Source organism: Etheostoma cragini, chromosome 10 (genome assembly GCF_013103735.1).
Source record: "Etheostoma cragini isolate CJK2018 chromosome 10, CSU_Ecrag_1.0, whole genome shotgun sequence".
NCBI classification, from domain to species: Eukaryota; Metazoa; Chordata; class Actinopteri; order Perciformes; family Percidae; genus Etheostoma; species Etheostoma cragini.
Genome location: NC_048416.1, coordinates 11,544,455 through 11,564,054, shown reverse-complemented (window position 1 = coordinate 11,564,054; position 19,600 = coordinate 11,544,455). Strand labels below are relative to the sequence as shown.

Genomic DNA, 19,600 nt, shown 5'->3' with positions numbered 1-19,600 from the left:
AAGGAAAGCTCATTGTGGGACTGGCTCTAGTGGCTGTAATTCTGCACCAAGGCTGAATTTTGGGAAAGAGACTTCAGAGATGGTATTAGGGGACCACTAAGGCTTTTATAAAAGCATCCAAAGAACATTGTGTCATGGGACCTTTAAATAATCAAAAATATCCTTTTGGATTCTTTTATAAGTCACCCTTACCGCTTTTCATCTTCCTTCATGATCTTCGCGACACAATGTAGTTTCGGATCATATGACTGGCTCCCATTGATACTTTTGTACATTTCTGTCTGCATTTGACCACTACAGATGTTTCTGGTTGTAGCAGTATCATTCAGATACACAGCATTGGCATGATCTGGGTGGGCTTTACAGACACACTCAGTGCAAAAAAAAAACAATTTCTTGAATTGCAATACACATAAGTTAAAAGATGAGTAGCATACTGCTGTGAGCAGTACACCAAAGCTGTTCCTGCTTCACTGAGTCTGTCTGTAGAATATAGATATATGTTGGCTATTTATGGAGCTCGTTCAGTATCGGCACCAACGATCATCTGGTGTGCATACATGTCGCATGTTGCTTTCACCCACATGCTCCCTCTGCAAAACACTACCTGATCTGACTGCACCTGTTTCAAACCCTGTCATTGTTATGTATTTTTAACGCAGGGTTTGTTTTGAAAAAAAACAAACTCAACACAATCATTTGAATTTAGGTGTCATGAATTTGCAAGTCAAATAGATCCAGAGGAGGAGCACAATGCATCTGTTCTGGAGTGACTGAAGTCAGTCTTATTGATTCTACCTGTTGAAATGGATGGGTTTCCATAGTTAAGGCTCATTCTTTTCAGTGCTGTATGTTTACTCAGTAAGTTAGAGCCTCAAGCAATGTGAGAAAACAGACATTTTTTCAGACAGCTTTCAGATCATACATTTACAGAATAAAACACAACTTAAAGCTTCCTGATGTAACAATGTTTCTCTCTGTTTATTCCAAATATGTGTTTGTGCAATCTTTGACTGCACAAACACACATTTGGAACAACAAACTGTTGTATATCAATCTGTCCCACTCAAGCCTAGAAGATCAGGATGAAACCAGTGTTTATTTTCTCTCCATACGTTTCTAGCTTAATCTTTTGAGAAGTGGGTTGAAACAAATAATGTGTGATAAATTAGTTCAACAAATTTTTGAAGTTTAACATTTTTCTTAAATCACCCAAGTGGACGTGTTTGCTCCCTTTCCCCCTCATAAAAAAACACAAAGCCCTTTTGCGTATGCGTGCGAGAAGATTCGGTGTTGTACATGATGAAATGGTGGTCCGCGGCCTTTTGAGTGATTCTGAGGCTCTGGCTGAAGGCAGATGGATGCCACGGGTGTCAGTTCTGCTGCAGTACAGATCTACAGCTCTTAAACAAAACACACTCCTGCTCTATCTCTGCAGCCCCCATTGTGTCTGGATCCTTATGCCAATAATCAGACAGTAACCATGGTAATAAGGACAATAATTCCATACTAATCTGTTATAGCAGTGTGGCTTTAATATATATATACTCTACAAAGGTGACTTTCTGGAGTATGTTTGTTTATAACAGCTCTTGGTGAATCTGGTTTTGTATTCCTGTATTTATGCAGGGGGAAGGAGGAGGGAGAAAACAATGCTAATTATGCTTTGTCCTTTATTGTAATGGTTTAGCATTACAAAACGTCTTCTTAATTTCTCTGGTGTTCCAGTGGGCAGTTAAATCATTCTCAAGGATGTATAAGTCTGTATCAGCACGGACCTACTGCTCCATGCTCAGTCAGACATTCTTGTACAGGGCAATGCACAAGACAAGTGAATCTTAGGAATGTGACAAAGTGTTGTCTTTAGGGTCTTTACTTCTAGATGTCATTCTGGTTTTTCATATATATATTTTTTTAATTTGCTCAAGTGAGCATGACAGCAGATGAGCATTCCATTTTTTGCAGGTGTGTGTGCAGACCTTATATGCAATCACAAAGAATAGAAGCAGAAACAACTAGTTAAACAATGTTTTGGAGATTGTTTCTCAATCTCTTATTCAGTAGCTTTAAACAATGTGGATGATGAAGATCATTACAATTTTCACTTTTGTCAAGGTTTTGATAATTCTTTGATATAAAACCTTTTTACTTTAATAGAAATCCTTGCAAAATCCTTGCAAAGTCATTGTCACTATCTTGTGATTCTGTTCAAGCTTTTACATCTGCTAATGTAATTATTTCTGTTATTTCTTGCAGCACATGAGACATTTGTAGAGCAAAAAAACCTGAATAGAAGCTTTGAATCTAAAAATATTATATTCGGTACAGCCCTATTCACAGTCTTTGTCGTGTGCAGCCGCTGGTCTAATCAGAGCACAGAGGAGCAGCATAATTGCTGTGAGAATATTAACAGCAATATCACAGTTGTTAGTACTGATATTTCCATACCAGGTAATGATTTAAACAAGAAGACGCAAGTGCAATCTGACTGGGGGAAAAAAAGCATTTTAAGTTGAAGATGGGTTTACAGTTATAGTATTTAATGATCTTTTAGCCACACAGAAACCACTATGAATATCCATTTATTCAGATGGGCTACAAGAACAGCTTTCTCCATTTTACTTACAGTCTGTAAGTACACTTTTTAGTTGTCTCGATTTCAGTATACAACAAACAAAACCATGTTATCTGTCCATTCTCTCAGTTTAGACCTGTCCACTTGGATGGGTAGCCTTGTAAAGAAATGTATATGACAACTGTGGGACATTGTCTGTTACACTGTACATTGTGTTAAAATATGCCTCTTTCATATATTAAAGGATTTATGACAACAGGAGTGTTTTTCTCTCTTTTTTTAACTCAAGCAGTCATGGACAGTCATCACATTTATGCAAGTGCTGCATTTACATTTTTGACCCCATTGTACCTAAATATTTTTACTAATGTATACCTTTACTACTTTTACTGTATTTGATGTGTAGTTACTGATCAATTTACAGATACAAATATTTCTTATGATCAACTTATAAAAGGTGATTTGTTTCAGAAAACTTCCTCTATATATATATATATATAAAATTGGTGCCACCTCAAACTACTAAATTAAAATGTTGCTTACATGTAACTGCCTCTAAATACTGCAGTAATATGAATTATGTGTTTAATAATATATCTGCATGAATGCTTTTACTTGTGATACTTTAAGTAGATTGTGCTGATAATAGATAGCCATGCTGGTTTTACTCAAATAGTTTTACAATTTATTTTCTGGCTTTTACAAATGATCTGAATAATTCCTCCAGCAAACTAGTCCATCAACTATGTGCTGTTAGACACCGAAGAATGAACGCTGCACTGATTGTCCCAGTTACACTGTTGTTTTTAGGGTTTCTGTGATTAGAAAATGCTTTTATTTATCATTTGATGGATGAGTCAGCCAATAGAGGGAGACAAACAGTGACAGTGAGCTCAGACACTTGAACACTTAGGCTCTGACTTCATCTTTTAATCCTGTACGGCAGCAAAAAGGAAACTCGTAAAGAAAACAGGAAATTAGAGTGAGCATGATATTGTTGCTATTTGTGGCTTTTGGACAGCACCTGGAAGCTATAGAAATCAATTCAGTTACCTGCTGTTGCAGTGCTGCCTTGATGTTGAGATCAAAGACTAGGAGTAACTTGTATCCGTCAACTTCAGAGACTATTGACATAGTCTTTTACCATGCAACTCAAAGACACTCGAGCAGGATGCACAAACTGGAGCCGTTTACTTGACAATGAACAGAGGAATTATTACACATGCTTCAGTGCTCTTATGTCCTTTATGTTCCAGTTTCTGGCCATAGAGAATGGCAGTGAATGATCATTTGTAAATCTAGCCGTCCTTGAAAATTCATAAATGCAGGTTTGTACGTGTTTACATAAAGCACACTGCTTCATGGCCACAAAGACAGCTACTGCAGCAGAGATTCCTCCTTTTTGATTTGATTTAACGCAGCTGCTACCATAAGTGCTATCTGTCCAGTAACAGGCTATGCGTTATCTGCACAGGAAACATCATGAACAGTAAATTCAATCAAATCAAATTTCATACATTCAAACAGCAGTTCATCATTGAAAACCAGACCGCTTAATATTAAAAGGATAAAGTTAAGTGATATCACTGAACAATACATGATCCATTCTGTAATAAGTAAAGTTAAAAAGACTATCACAGATCTGCAAGGCCACACTGCTGCTGGAGCTTTCTTGTTATGTTCTGCTACAAGTTGCAGGAGAGCACAAAGCACGCTACTGCATTTAATGTTGAGGTTGTGCGCTAGTTTGAGTTGTAAGTTGAAAGATGCGAGCGAAGCCATTTGGTCCGTTGGGGTAACCCTGCCGAATATCCAGAAGTTAAAGTCTAAGCCAGAACAATCTTTGCTGAGTTTTGTTGGTGGCCATGATGTGTGTGGCCCTCCGCCCCATGGAGTTCGGGGAAAAAGTTAGATTTTCCAGCTCACTCCATTAGTGGTGAAGGAGTTGGCTAAGGCGAACGCTAGCGAAGCTAATCCGACGTGCCAACCATGCGATTGGTTATGGCAGATCCAGAGTGGTTCTGGATAGATCCATTAGTTTTAAACATCAACAGGGTACCCGCCTTCAAGGAAGTTACAGCTACATTGTGTAAGAATTTCTCCCATCTAGCGGTAAAATTGTGTATTACAACCAACTGAATTTTTAACTCCTACCATGGCCGAACCCGAAATTAGCGACGACTTTGTCCGTGAGTGTCCCTACTAGTGTAATAATAGTTTTACGTTATTTTGTACCATTTCATTGCTAACATCAGCTATCAGGTTCCCGTACATCAAGTATCAGTGCTACCATTATTTTGTAAATTGTATGAGATTAATAGCGTGAGGCGATGTTTTACAGCGTAGGAGAGAAGCAACAAAGGTTTGAGAGTTTAATATATCCCTTTTTATAATCCTTGCTCTTTTTATCTTGGAAAAGCCACTCCATTATTATAATTCAATTCAATTTTATTACTAGTATCAATTCATAACGAGTTATCTCAAGACACTTTACAGATAGAGTACATCTAGACCACACTAGACCACATAATTTACAAGGACCCAACAGTTCTAGTACTTCCCTCCAGAGCAAGCAACAGTATGACAGTGGCAAGGAAAAACTTCCTTTAAGGAAGAAACCTTGGACAGACACAGGCTCTTAAGAGGCGGTGTCTGACGGGCCGGTTGGGCTTGAAATGAAGAGTGGCAATAACAGTGGCCGTAAAAGATAATGGAACAGTGATTCAAATATAAAAAAATAGTTGTTTCTAGTAATTCATGGCATAGCAGGGCACAGCAGAGTGTAGCAGGCCACCACAGAGCGTTGCAGGATGTGACGGGGCATCACAGGACGTGTAGCAGATTGAACAGCTGCAACCATGATTTTGGAGCCTCCCGGATCCAAGAGTTTTAAGTTTGTCTGCGTCCCCAACTCAGACCGGAAGCTGATTCCACAGTAGAGGAGTCTGATAGGTGAAGGCTTTGGCTCCCTTTCTACTTTTAGATAATCTAGGAACCATAAGTAACCTTGAATTCTGGGAGCATAGTGCTCTAGTGGGACAATAAGGCACTAAAAGCTCTTCAAGATAACATGGTGCTTGACCATTTAGAGCTTTGTAGGTCAGGAGAAAGATTTTAAATTCAATCCTGGATTTTACAAGAAGCCAATGCAGAGAAGCTAATACAGGAGAAATACAATCTCTTTTCTTAGTTCTTGTCAGAACACTGCTGGAGAGTCTTAAGGGACTCAGTTATATATTTATTATACGTTGGTCTTGTTGCTTGTCGCGTTGTCTAATTCAGTTTTTAACTCAGTTACAGGTCCTCGAGAATAGACGCAAAAGGCTTTCAAATCTGTCCGCAGTGCTGTCAATGGAGAGAGGCCAGACTCTGTGCAAATGAAATGTACGAGAGTCTGGTCCGAACAGGGTAGGCTTAAAGCAACTCTAGAGAACTTTTCCCGCTTCGGTCCTCCTACAGTTTATAAGTGGAACTGTCTCATGATGTCTCTTTCGAACTAAAGATCTGCTACCTGATCTGGTGAAGTGTTGTGAATATGAAAAGGAACTGCTACCTCCTCTGTCAGCTCTTGCCACAGAAAATAAATAGTAGGAGAAATCATGTAACTTACTAAAGATGGCCAGTCTGACGTCATGTTGCCTGTGCTAATTACTATGCATGAGCTCGCCCAGCTGCGCTGGGTAAAGGAGAGTGATAGCCAGGCTCTCATTGGCTAGCTATTATTCAATCAGAGTCAAGCAGCTTAGCTTGTTGAATATTAATCAGAACTGGCACAAATCGAGCTGTCGTCTTGCAGGATTTCTATACAACACTAGAATGTCTTGAAACAAAGTAACAAAGGCATTTTTTCTAAAACAAATGTTTTTTGAGTCCATGGTAGAAATTGGTTAAAAAGTTCTCTAGTGTTGCTTTAAGCCTTGCTCTCTTTTAAAATGCAAAGTCTGTTGAGTTTGTTTACTCCACAGACTTATTAGGGAGATTGACGGATCATGCGAACTACTGCAGGGAGGCCAGTTGCGGATCCTTGCAGCCCTGAAGAATCTGACTCAGTCCGTAGCCTAATAGCCCCTACATTTGTGTTCAGGATTTCACCATGTTGTATTAATCCTTGGCTGAGCAGCTAAGCTAGAGCCAAACAGTTTGTAATTAGCCAATTAAAGAGCATGGTGGAGCCAGAGTTTGCAATCTTAAAGGAGTGGCTGGCTGGCCTCTATTTGATGCTCGGAGAATAAAAAAGCCTCACTTCCTGAAAGTGTGTTACTCTGAGCTCAAGCTGAATTAGACTGGAGAAGTCAAGATAAATCCGCTTTAACAACACTGCATATAATGTTAAATAGTGGGGACAAATTTGATTCTTTCTTTCTACAGTTCAGGTTGAGTATGATAAATGCATGCAAAAGAAAAGTTGTCGGCAATATAAATACAATCAATGGTGGAAACAATCTCACGTGCAATATTTAGGAAACTCCTGTCTTTATCAATAAAACCCTAATTAACCAGACAGATCTTAACACAAATATGGTTACAGCAGCTCAGCAAACCCACAATTTTGGAGTAATAGGCTGAAACTCAGATGCACAGAATGATCTTAACAAGCATCAGTCAACTAGAAACACCAACACATTAAGAGGCAGTGGGGAAAGCTGGTTCTCCACGAGGGAAGGACCATGGCTGCCTCCAGATAGGACTGTGGCGTGGACAGCAATTGATTTTATTGAAACGCTCTGTGGAGCAAACTATCCCCGCCAAGCGGTCAAAGGCGCCCATTCAGTAGCAGGAGACGTCACATCTGCGTCAGCTAACTTGGAGAAACAGACATCACATGACAGTACTCAGCTCCTCGCCTTTTCATGTGGTGTTGAAGGCATTCTTTGAGAGAGGGTAGATATGGAGCGGTACGAGGGGTTATTGACATACAGAAGTTGCTAGAAATACTGTATTGGGGGAAAACATGTTTAATCTTTGAAGTCGTGGGCTCCTTCCTCATTTTTTATCCTTGAGTTTTGACTCCACATGATCCACAACTTTACAGGTGCTGGCCTCCTAAACAAGACAAATTGACATCAATGTCATTAATTCTGAGCTGTGTGGCATTGGTTGTGGTCTACCAGACTTGATTGGTTGATGATGTAATTGAATGAGTTTCTTTAATTACCTGAGAAACAGGGATTGAATCAGAGCCCAATTTAATTAATCGGCAGTAGGATTGCGACCAAAGCAAAAAACTCACAGCACTGCTCTTAATCTGCTGGCACCTCAGTCACAGGAGTAGGCCGAGGGGTTAAAGGGAAGGATAGAGCTTCTCAGGCCAACCATAATTCACCCAAGTGGCTCTGCTTTAAAGACAGAATCACACAAGAGCTAATTGCATGTCAGCCATTTTTAGCTGGAATATTTATCTGGGCTATATATATTTATAGTGCTTTCAAGGTGCACAGAAGAGTAGGATGTATGTGTGTGCATGTGTGTGTGTGTGTGTGTGTGTGTGTGTGTGTGTGTGTGTGTGTGTGTCTGGTTCTGAACTAAGCCACTGTGGGGACACAGTTTTACATATAAACCAGGTAGTGGGTTGTTGTGTGGACAAATTGTTTTCAGTAGTTCAGTAAAGTTGCATGTTTCTGTTTTCATTTAAACTAAAGTTGAGGCTCAAGGATTGTTTAAGTTGGACATAGTTGAAAGTTGTATTTGTCTGGTTTGTATGGTTAAGGTCAGCCTACACTGAATAAGTTGATGTAAAGTCCTTAAAAGAATTGCTCTGCCTGCTTATTTGAGAGTCTCATGGTGATAACAAGACTCCATCTGATAAGATATTCTGACTTTCAGGTAGTTTTGCACTCTGTACTTTGTGTTTACTGTAATGTAGCAAATGCTAGCATTCTTAGCACTTATTGGTTGGGCCAATAAGTACAGCCTCACAGAGCCGCTTGCATGTACTGTAGACATAGTGTTGTTTAACTATGTTTCAACACAGCCAAGCTAGCTTGGCTGTGTTGAAACATAGAATGTTTTTCCCATTTTCCATGCTAAGCTAAACTAAGCTGAGCTAACCATTTACAGATAAGAGAGTAGTTTTGATTTTCTCATCTAAAGCTTAGCAATAAAATGTCCAATAGTTACCAAGCTTTAGTAAGGCCAGATTTGTGCCAGATGTGGTTACATTAAATACAGTTTCTTAATCAGTGTCAATAAAGCATTCTATCTTTCTGCTTTTCTTTCAGTCACCTCATGTCGTCTGCTTAATTTTTAGTGCCACAACAATCCCTGGCACATAATATTGCCTTATATATAACTATATGTAAGGTGTCATAATGGATTTTGGGGAAAGTCAGATCAGTTCATCCCTGAAAGTAAGATAATCCAATGTGTGTGTCTGCACGTGATCTTAGAGCTAGAGGAAGTTGTATCACATTACCTGGTTTACAAACACATACTATACCTCCTTTGAGACCTCTCACTGTAGAGCTCTGTGAGGCCTAAAGCGCGTTCTTCCCCAAACACTAATTAAGAGGTTCCCCCTGAGCGCCTGAACTAAGTCTTATTTCTCTTTATAAATATTAAGTAATTAATGTATAAAAGTGAGGCTTTTTAAAGGCCCTGAATAGTATTAATTAGCAAGTTAACAGCTGCCTTTCAAGAATATTAATCATGTCAAACTTCCCCATGAAGGGATCAACTAATGGCAATAAGAATTCCTGTACCAAAGACTTTAAGCTTGATTTAGCATGAACCATGGAATCCTATCCGAACAGCATTATGCTCATAATAACGTCATTTCAAATTCCTCTATATATCCCCAAGGCAAGGCTACATTACATATGCAGCTGCCAACAAGTTCTACTTAAAGGAGAACTCCTGCAAATTTTTATTTTAATATTGATCGCTATAAAAATGCGAGTACAAAAATTAAAACGACCTGAATCTGTGCAGGCAACACGGAGCATCTGCAGCTACTGAGCTAAAACTGCAGTTAAAGGGGCAAGTTTTAGAGTGCCTTTGTGCCTCTTAACAGATCCACAATGCAATTACTATGTTTGTAGATGTTTCCTTATCGGGGCAGGCAGCCTTCGTCCCCGCCTTCCTCGCCTCCCGCAGCCAAAAACAATTCCCCGAGCGGCCGGTGGTGTGGTGGGTGTCCTCCGTGCCTTTGCAGTGACAAATTGTAGTTTTTTTCCTCCTCAAAAATAGGTAATTGAGCACTGTAGTGGTTATCACCATATCAGTAACTATATAACTACATGGGAACAGGCTACATGTGCTAGGAGCAGCTGCTTCTTCTGCCTGTTGCATCCATAGACAGTTAAAGAAATGGACCAACCGATCCCGCTGTTCTGGACAGAGACCAGTGAAGGAAAATAGAAGCACTTTTCCGGTAATGGCTAGGCGTTACTGACCAGCCTCCAACTGAGCTTAACGACGTAGGTTAATTACTGCTAACTAACATGCTAGTTAACGTTAGTAATTAAACCTAAACAGCTGATGTAAGGTAAAACTGTCTGTGAGCTTCTCCTGGCAATACAGTGATTTGTCGACTATGCGACAGCAAATCGCGTGGTTATGACACAATCGCCTATTTTTACAAAAACGTCTGCTACGGAGCCATAACGTGAGGTACACGGTAATGAAGCCTTTTAGACATTGTCCACAAGGTCAGTCTTGGGGTTAGTTGGCTGTTACCGCAGACTTATCCCTAACCTTTCATCAAGATCTGCTGTACTAACTGACATGACTGGCAAAGCCAGCCCTGTAAAGGTTAAATGGACTCAAGAAAGGAAGAAGGCTTTCAAAGACTTGAAAAACTGTCTATGTAAGGAACCTTTTTTGCAATGCCCAGATTTCACTCTTCCCTTTACTGTGCAGACGGATGCTTCTGGAGTAGGTCTCGGAGCTGTGTTACTGGAAGGTGAAAATGGAAACCAGTTGCCTGTTCAGTATATCAGCCGAAAACTCTTCCCAAGGGAAAAGAGGTACTCAACGATTGAAAAGGAAGCTCTAGCTATTAAATGGGCTTTAGATACCTTGAAATATTACCGCATTGGCAAAGAGTTTGTTCTTGGGACGGACCATAGTGCTTTGCAATGGATCCACAAAATGAAGGACACTAATGCTAGAATTACAGACAGGACAGAAGAATGTCATTGATGACTTTCTATCCCGTGACTCTGAGGAGTAACGGCTTTAAGGGGGAGGGTGTGTGACGAAGTGGGTTTGCTCACCACTTGTCCCATACAGTTCATTAGTAAAGGTTAATTGGTAAACCAGTAAATTGGTTATTATATAAAAAAGGCATGAATAACCCTGACCTGTTTTGCAGTCAGTAAGATAGGAGGGAATTGGTAACAAAGTTCCATAGGTTAAGAGATTGTAAGGTATTACTGTTATGGAGTAGATCAACCTGCTTTAGGATGAGATGGACTTAAGCACAGGGGTGGCAATTGACAACCCTATATAAATGGAAGGATCTGTGCTCCCGGGGAAACAGGGAGGTGAGGCTGTGCTGCTAGGATCACATGCCTGTTGTTAGCGCTAGTGTATTTTTTGAATATGTAATTGTTGTAAGTTTTGATTATTTAATTATCTATTGACTGCAGACCACTGGAAATAAATAATCAGCTCTGGAATCATACAATGTCTGACTCTGCCCACCTACCGCCATCCTAGCCACTCTGGCTAACCTACCACAGCGGGGACGAAGGCTGCCTGCCCGGCTACGGAATCTACCACACATATCAACACTGCCAAGCTTCCTACTCGCCAACACGAAATAGAATGATCATACTCAAAATGGATGAGCTACAAACACACACGGAACTGCTGCGTTATGATTTTCACAAAAGCGTGGCTGAAAACACTTATCAATAGCAGCTAACAGCTAGCTCTAGCAGCTAACCAGGCAGAAAGTTACCCACCGGCAAGATCAAGACAGGGTAGGAGAATTAAAACAATGTCTGAGTTGAAAACGCATCTCGATGTTACGTAAGGGCCTTGTTCATGTTTTACAAACACATTAATTGCATTGTGTGTCTGTTAAGAGGGATAGAGGCACTCTAAAACTTGCCCTGTTAACTGCTGTTTTAGCTCAGTGGAAGCTTGTACACGTAGCTGCAGCTACTCAGTGTTGCCTGCACCGATTCAGGTCGTGTTTTTTAAACGCAAGTACTCGCATATTTATAGCGATCAAGATTAACAAAAAAAATTAATGAGAAACAGATTTCTCAATATCTCCGACTTTGTTTACCTCCCACCTTAATATATGTTACTACAAAGCATGTTAATCACTTTTTTTTCTTTTTTTTTTTAGTATGGTTTAAGTGAAGCCATGGATTTATCCTGTCGCTGAGAGCTACATAAACTGAGTCACTCTTTTGCTGTGTGGGATGGACGCCCAAACGCGCTGGCAACCTTGTTGAAAGGGACCTTTGTAGTTGTCAGGAATGGTAGAGGGGGAAGAAGAAGCACATGTAGCAAACACATTTACGTGAACATGTGCTCAACCGCTCTGTTACTCCTTCAAAGACTGTCCTGATGTTGACAATGCATGTACCTTACATATTTGCAAGTTATAGCACAATTAAAGATTCATTAATCATCTGAGAAAAAAAAGTCACCCCAAGTTCCATGTATTGGCTGTTCTGGAGCTTTCAACCATATTATATTATATGAGAGGGGAAAAAGAAGAAATTTGAACATATGTGACATGGTTGAAAGCAGCCACTAAATAGACTTTGTGATACATATATTTTTTTTAATATCAGGCGTCAACTTCAACTTACCCTTTGTTTGAATGTATGCAGTAGAGTACTGTAAGTAAAATAAAATAGTATTGTAAAGTTTGCCCTACCATTGTGACATAATGTACATTTTATGTTTTTATATACAAAAAAATTGTACAGCTCACCTACACACAGGGCAAAATAGATTCTTCATTGTACATTCTTAACTTGTATCCTAATAATTCTTATTCATTGCCACCATTGTGTTCTAGCACAGCCCTATGAGTACCTGCACATATTTTTTGTGTGACAGGTAAAACTTTGAATCTGTGAATCCTTAAAATTCTATTTATTTCTTTATTCTTTTATTTGAGCAGACACCAGAAAGCCGCATATAAGTAAACAAAAATATACAGTACAAACAGTGTTCTCCAATAACCCTGAAGCTCTTAACCTACATGTGATGTCATTTGTAAACTTTACAAGTGCTGGCAGTTTTCTCTGACTGACTAAACTTGTTGAACCTTGTTAAAATCCAATCAATAGCATCACAAAATGCATCGGCCAACCAGGCCATTTAATAGTAACTCTCTAAACAAAAGTTTGCCTTGCTAAGACTGTTTGAATGATGTGTCGTTATCAATCTGTATACTAAATGATGTACTGTACACCGCGTGAGTGAGCACACCAGCCTTGGGCTTGTCATTACTGTTGGCCGTATTTCTTTAAACTTCAGAGCAGATTTGTGCGCAGCCGAGCCCACCTATTAAACTGGTCTACTGGTTTTTGCTGCCAAAACTCTCGTCCTTTGGCCTTTTATTGCCTGAGCCAATATCTTAAACCATATTCTGCCTGTTAAGCGCCATGACAAGAACATTATGTTCTCTGGCAAGCCCACTGCAACCACCACTACTTAGTGATTCTCTATGCAGATTAACTTGCTTAAGTGAACATTAAAAATGCTAATCACGTATCCTCAATTTGCTATTGAGAACAAATAGAAGTTGCATTATTGTGTTCTAAAAGGTTTATTGCTTTAAAAGGTACTTTTAATTTTAGATATTGAATGTACAGTATGAATGTAGTGTGTGTGTGTGTGTGTATATATATATGTATGCATGTAGGTGTGCACATGTGTTTGTGTGTGTATGTGTATGTAAGGTTAATAAAAATAGAATACAAAACAACAGCAAGAAACTTTGAGCAACCTGTATTTATTGGCAGTAGACCTTGCCACCAGCGTGCACTGTGTACGGCCTCAGTTGGAGTCCCTCTCAGCAAGACAAACACCCCAGCGTCTGGCTGTGCGTATGAAAGCGTAAAAGTGTTTTTCAGCACCGAAATTGAATGTCGAAATCGATGTCCAGATTTAGTTTTGATATGGCTTAGGGTTGTCATATCACATTAAGATGGATACCCTTTGGGAAGTGTTGCCAGGAACTGTGATGAGGAGGATCCTCTCCTCCAGGAGCAGCTAATCAATATGCCTCTCAGACACACTTTTTCAGCCTGAGCACCACATTTTTTTAAGTCTGCTGACACAGTTCAATTAAACTTTTTCTGCAAAAAAATAAGGCTGAATTCAGTGGATGGAACTGGATTTAACTCATTTCATTTTCAGTACACCCAAGCATTTCCCCGCTATTTAATCTACACTTCACGCCTTCATTTAAATAGATGATCAAAACAATTAAGTTACGATGCATCTGGAGCAGCACTTGAATGTAACCTAATCTAACTGTGTGTGTGTGTGTGTGTGTGTGTGTGTGTGTGTGTGTGTGTGTGTGTGTGTGTGTGTGTCTGTCTGTCCATTGAGTTATGACTAATCACCTCACGCAGTATGGTTGCATCCTCTGTCATCACTCCATCAGCTGCGCTCAGGAGGAGACAGAACAAGTGTGGAAGTGATTATATTGAGGTGCCCCAAGGCTGTACACATCCACCTGATCAATATTCAATCTCAGTTATTTCACTCCACATTATCATCCCACACAGGGCTGCTCGATGACTGGAAGGCCCGCTGCAGCTCATTGAGACTGAGCATCGCTTAATCAGAGAGAGTAACTAGATACGATGGCGTCAAAAAGTACATGTGAGCTCATGTGTTTAAAGCAGGTAGAGATTTTCTGGTGAGCCTTTGATGCTGTATGACAAATTGAGGGAGGAACACCTATAGGATATGAGACAAATCATTTTCAATTGTTGTGCCAGTGTGTATTTATGTTGGTAGGTGTGTGATATAGTAAATAGCTATTAGCTTTAAGCTGTTGCTGTTTGTTTTGTAGATAACTTCTGTCACTAGATGGATGGTTGTACTTGTAAGATGTCCATTTTCAAGTCTGTGTGCAGTTGATGGTGACAAATCTTATTTTTATCTGGAGAACTTTTATGGCGAGGACAATTTCTTTGGGCTACAAAAGTTTTAAAAGAAGTCATCACTTTTGCTTTTATACATTCATATATTCATTTTATATTCACAAAGAATTGTGAACTGAAGGTCTATTGTTGACGTTGCAAATAAAAAACCAAAACAAAATGCACTTCTCAGCGTCAAGCATGTGGCACTCACATTATATATAATATAATAAATTTGACTGAAACTGAAGTTATGCATCTCTGGGCTGCATGTAGACTAACATGCTCAGAGACATTCACATGGTTTCTGTTATACTTGTATGTAGCACGCTTACATTAGTTTTTTTGTCTACGTTCATACCACCCAACAGAGATTGACTCAACCAATCAACTTGATTGAAAGGAAAGTCCGCATAGCGCATAGTTGAGGTTTGGGACATGTGCGTTTTGGCTCCTCCAAGCCACTGCGACTTATAGTTACCCACAACACCCTTCTCTGCCTAGATTTGTCTCAATTTTCATCCAAAACTTTGTGCTTGTATGCAGATATGATTCTTGGTTTGTGAACATTAGAGCACCCAGTTTCTGCTATTCCATTGGTCAGCCCTCTCATTGGTTCACCTGACAAACCTACCTCCGGCCCATTGAGTAGGGTGAGCTCTTATTATAATTACTTTTTTCTATTGTAATAGTTATATTTAGCAACAAAATACTAGACTATTGGCATCTCATTCAGTTTTTGCTTACTTTATTATCTTGACCCCACAATATTAAATTCATTTCCAGCATCTCATCTCAGCCATGCACTTTGGCGTTTCCTTTATAAGAAGGGGAGCTTTAGACATATATATATATATATATATATATATATATATATATATATATAATATAGAGGTAAATATAGAGGTAAATACTCAAATTATGAACACAGGCTCCTCTCGGGGTAAGCAAACATTCCAACTGCTTTATAAAATGATTAATGTAGTTCACATATCTCTCCTATAGATATAAACAAAAATACTACTGACAAGTTAATATTGGTCTTTCTTAACATTTTTGGGCGATGATGTGTCTAATGAACTTGTTTATTGACCTTGCCTGGAACCACTGATGCAGCTTGCTGTTGATTTCGGCTTGTAAAGACATATCACTAGTGCGTGTGATTTTCCTTAAAGCCTTCATGTGAGCACATTACGGTACACTTTATAATACATGATTTACACAGACACAGGCTTATATATTTTTTAATTTATTTTAGAGTGCGTGAACACTCTATATATATATGTACAGGCTTTGCTTAGCAAGGCCCGGAGGAAGGTGTTTATCAGCACAAGGCTTGCCATTATGTCTAGATGAAAGGAAGGCATGACTCTATGAGTTTTAGTTCAATGCACAAATGGCTTTCAGTGTGGATCGTTGATGCACACAATTAACCACATACCAGCAGCTTTGTCAGTGTCTAACACTAATCCCAGAATAGTTTACTTCTAACTAGAGATTTCTCCGAGGGTATTTTGTAATTAGGACACTATGAAAGAGGTTTTTATCACTATAAAAGTCACATTTTTATTTTAAGTCATATCGTTCTTGCAAAGAATATAAGTAAGTTACTGTGACTTAAGATTTACTTCAAGTCAAATTTCTACTATTCTGCTGGTCTGTTGTACTAATCAATGTGGACTTGCTTAGTTATAATTGATTAATTCATTTTATTAAAAAAAAGGTTCTTTAATTATATTTGCATTTTTATAGAAACTTTTGTTTTGTTTTAAACATAATTTGCGAATTTTCATTTTGTATGTCATGACCAATTTTATGTTTTTTTTCCCAAGTGCTTTAGTTTTGTTTGGTGTTTAATTAAGATAAGATTAGATTAGATCAGATAGAATGGCTCCCTGATTTAAACCAGAGGGGTTGTCTGTTGTTGGACCTCTGTGCTAGTCATGGGTTGTCTATAACAAACACCATGTTCAAACATGGGGATGCTCATAAGTGTACGTAGTACCAGAGCACCCTAGGCCAAAGGTCAATGATCGATTTTATAATTGTTTCATCTGATCTGAGGCCGTATGTTTCGGACACTCGGGTGAAGAGAGGGGCGAAGAGAGGGGCGGCTGTCAGCTGATCACCATCTAATGCTGAGTTGGGTCAGGGGATGGAGGAAGACTCTGGACAGACCTTGTAAGTCCAAACAGGTAGTGCGGGTAAGTTGGGAACGTCTGAAGGAGGCCCCTGTTTGACAGACTTTAAACTCACACCTCCGGCAGAGTTTTTGTGCATCTCTGTGGAGGCTGGGGGCATTGAACCTGAGTGGAAAATGTTCAAAGTTTCCATTGCCAAAGTTGCCGTGGGAAGCTGTGGTCTTAGGGCCTTAGGTGCCTCAAGGGGTGGTAACCCTCAAACACGCTGGTGGACACCGGTGGTCAGGGAAGCTATCCAACTGAAGAAGGAGTCTTTCCGGGATATGCTATTCTGGAGCGATCCAGAGGCAGTCGCAAGGTACCAAAGGACCTGTGAAAAGAGGCAAAGCCACGGGTGTGGAGAAGTTTCGCAGAAAACATGGAGAAGGACTTTCGGTTGATACCAAGGTGCTGTAAACTGTACGCCACCTCACGAGGGGGAACCGGGGAACCATCCAAGCTGTGTACAGTATGGATGGGATGCTATTGACCTCATCTTAGTAGGTAATAGGGCAGGGAACATCTGGTTCAAGAGGCACAATGCGGATTTCGTCCTGGTCGTGGAACAACAGATCAGATCTTCAGAGGGGAAAATGGAGCGGGAGATTGGTCAGAGAATCTGTGCAGCGGGTGCGGTATGACATTCAAGTTATCGCACCATTGTGAAAAAAAAAGAAGGGGTGAGCCAAAAGCGAAGCTCTCGATCTACAGGTCAGTTTTTGTACGTACCCTCACTTATGGTCAGGAAGGCTGGGTCATGACCAAAAGAATAAGATCAAGGGTACAAAATTGGTTTCCTCAGGCGTCCTTTCCTGGTTGGCGTCTCCCTTAGAGATTAGATGAGAAGCACACACATCCATGAGGAGGTCGGAATAGAGCCGCTGCTCGTTTGCATTGAAAGGAGCCAGTTGAGGTGGTTTGGGCATCTGGTAAAAAATGCCTCCCGGGCGACTCCCTAGGGAGGTGTTCTAGGCATGTCCAGCTGGGAGGAGGCCTCCGGGGAAGACCCAGGACTAGGTGGAGAGATTATATCTCCAACCTGGCCTGTAAACGCCTCGGGATCCCCCAGTCGGAGCTGGTTGATGTGGCTTGAGAAGAAGAAGGGAAGTTTGGGGTCCTCTGCTGGAGCTGCTGCCCCCGTGACCCGATACCGGATAAGCGGACAAAGATGGATGGATGGAAGATAAGATAGACTTTATTAATCCCATGCTGGAGAATTTACCCTGTTACAGCAGCTCAAAAGAAAAATTCACACACATCAGGACATAGGAAAAATATACAAAAAGTATTCTAATAAATAGAAAAAAATAGACATAATAATAATTGTAATAAGTAAACAGTAAATAAATATACAGATATACAGATGAGTAAGGTGCGGATCATATTTCACTGTAGTAGTTGACCAGGCATGATGAATAAATATGCATAGTGCAGAATATGTCAAGTGATGGCTCATGCTGCAGAATCAGCTAGCAGTGCTACATTTTAATGTTGTATTAAAGAGTGTGATTGATGCCGGAATAAACGATCTGCCTCTTGCACAGTATTAATTTATCAGCTGTTTTTACAAAGTGTTACACAGTTTTTACACAGTTATTTAGACTAAACAGGCTCCTGGTTAACTCTAATGTCCTCTTTGAATATGTGTTAGTTTTTGTGTTACTGTCACTATAGTGTAAGCATGTCTTTTATCTTGTCTGCTGGGACCTCTCTGAAAGCTGACCACACTAGTTTTACCTCTGAGGATTGATAAAGTTATGGATGGATACGTGCAAATATAAGAACTGAAGACATAATGATGATGAGGGGAAGAGGAAAAGAGAAAAATTTGAAATTGTAAGATTGTTCAGATCCATGTCCATCCATCATGTTATTGTTTTTTCTGATATTGTTTCAGTTTGGTTAGGAGTTGTTTTTAACATTTTCGAGAGCAATGGAGCCAACTTGTTCTCCCGAGCGCCAAATTTCAACATTTGTTATAGGGCTTTACATGATATTCTTTTGTGATTTTCGCAAACTTTTATAAGCTGGAACAATATGATACAAAACCAGCCTGGCCCTCTTAGTGCATCAAAAGAAGACCATTATCCAAATCAATGGAAACAAAACCAAACAGACCAAATGGACCAACAAATACCTAGCTTTAACGGTTTACAAAGTTTCAACCTTAGGTCAGTGCTACAGCACTTGACCTATAGTCAAATACAGGGATGGAAGTATGGGAGAGCGATGTTTAGTATATAAAGACTTACCAAGGATCATCTCCACTGACATCAGAGAATTGTCACTGCCCTACTAGAAACATGTTGTAAAATACCTCCCAATTTAAAATAGAGTTGGGGGTTGCTAGCAAGATGAAAGCTAAACGTGCATCAGATCTTACTCTGACAGGCTTATTTAAAGTCCAAAGCAAAGCAACAAGTGTGTACTCGCATGGCTTTCTGTCAGCAGTCACAAGATCTCAACCCCAATAAACATCTTTGGGAACATTGAGAAAGAATTCAAAGAACATCACAAGACAGTCCCTGGGATGCTCTAAAAGAGAACTGGAATGTGTTTTTTTTTTTTATTATTCTGAATCCCTTGCTTTAAAAAAGTCAGTAACACTTTATAACAAGGGAGCACATCATGTAGGTAGGTAATGATTAACTAACACATGACTCATGATGATTTAATTCATGAATAAATGCAGGATGTACCATGATTGCCCATTGTTCACCATTAACAATTAATCAAGTAACGATGACTTCATGTGATTAGTTCACACTTAAAGGACAATT

The 19,600-nt window shown here is 39.7% G+C and overlaps 1 long non-coding RNA gene across 1 annotated transcript; it reads left to right on the top strand.

Annotated features, from left to right (window-relative positions):
* Positions 1 to 4,726: 4,726 nt before the first annotated feature.
* Positions 4,727 to 19,185, top strand: LOC117951556. Its single transcript, XR_004658207.1, has 3 exons — positions 4,727 to 4,843; positions 19,120 to 19,125; positions 19,175 to 19,185. It is a non-coding gene; the product is annotated as an uncharacterized LOC117951556 (long non-coding RNA).
* Positions 19,186 to 19,600: the final 415 nt, after the last annotated feature.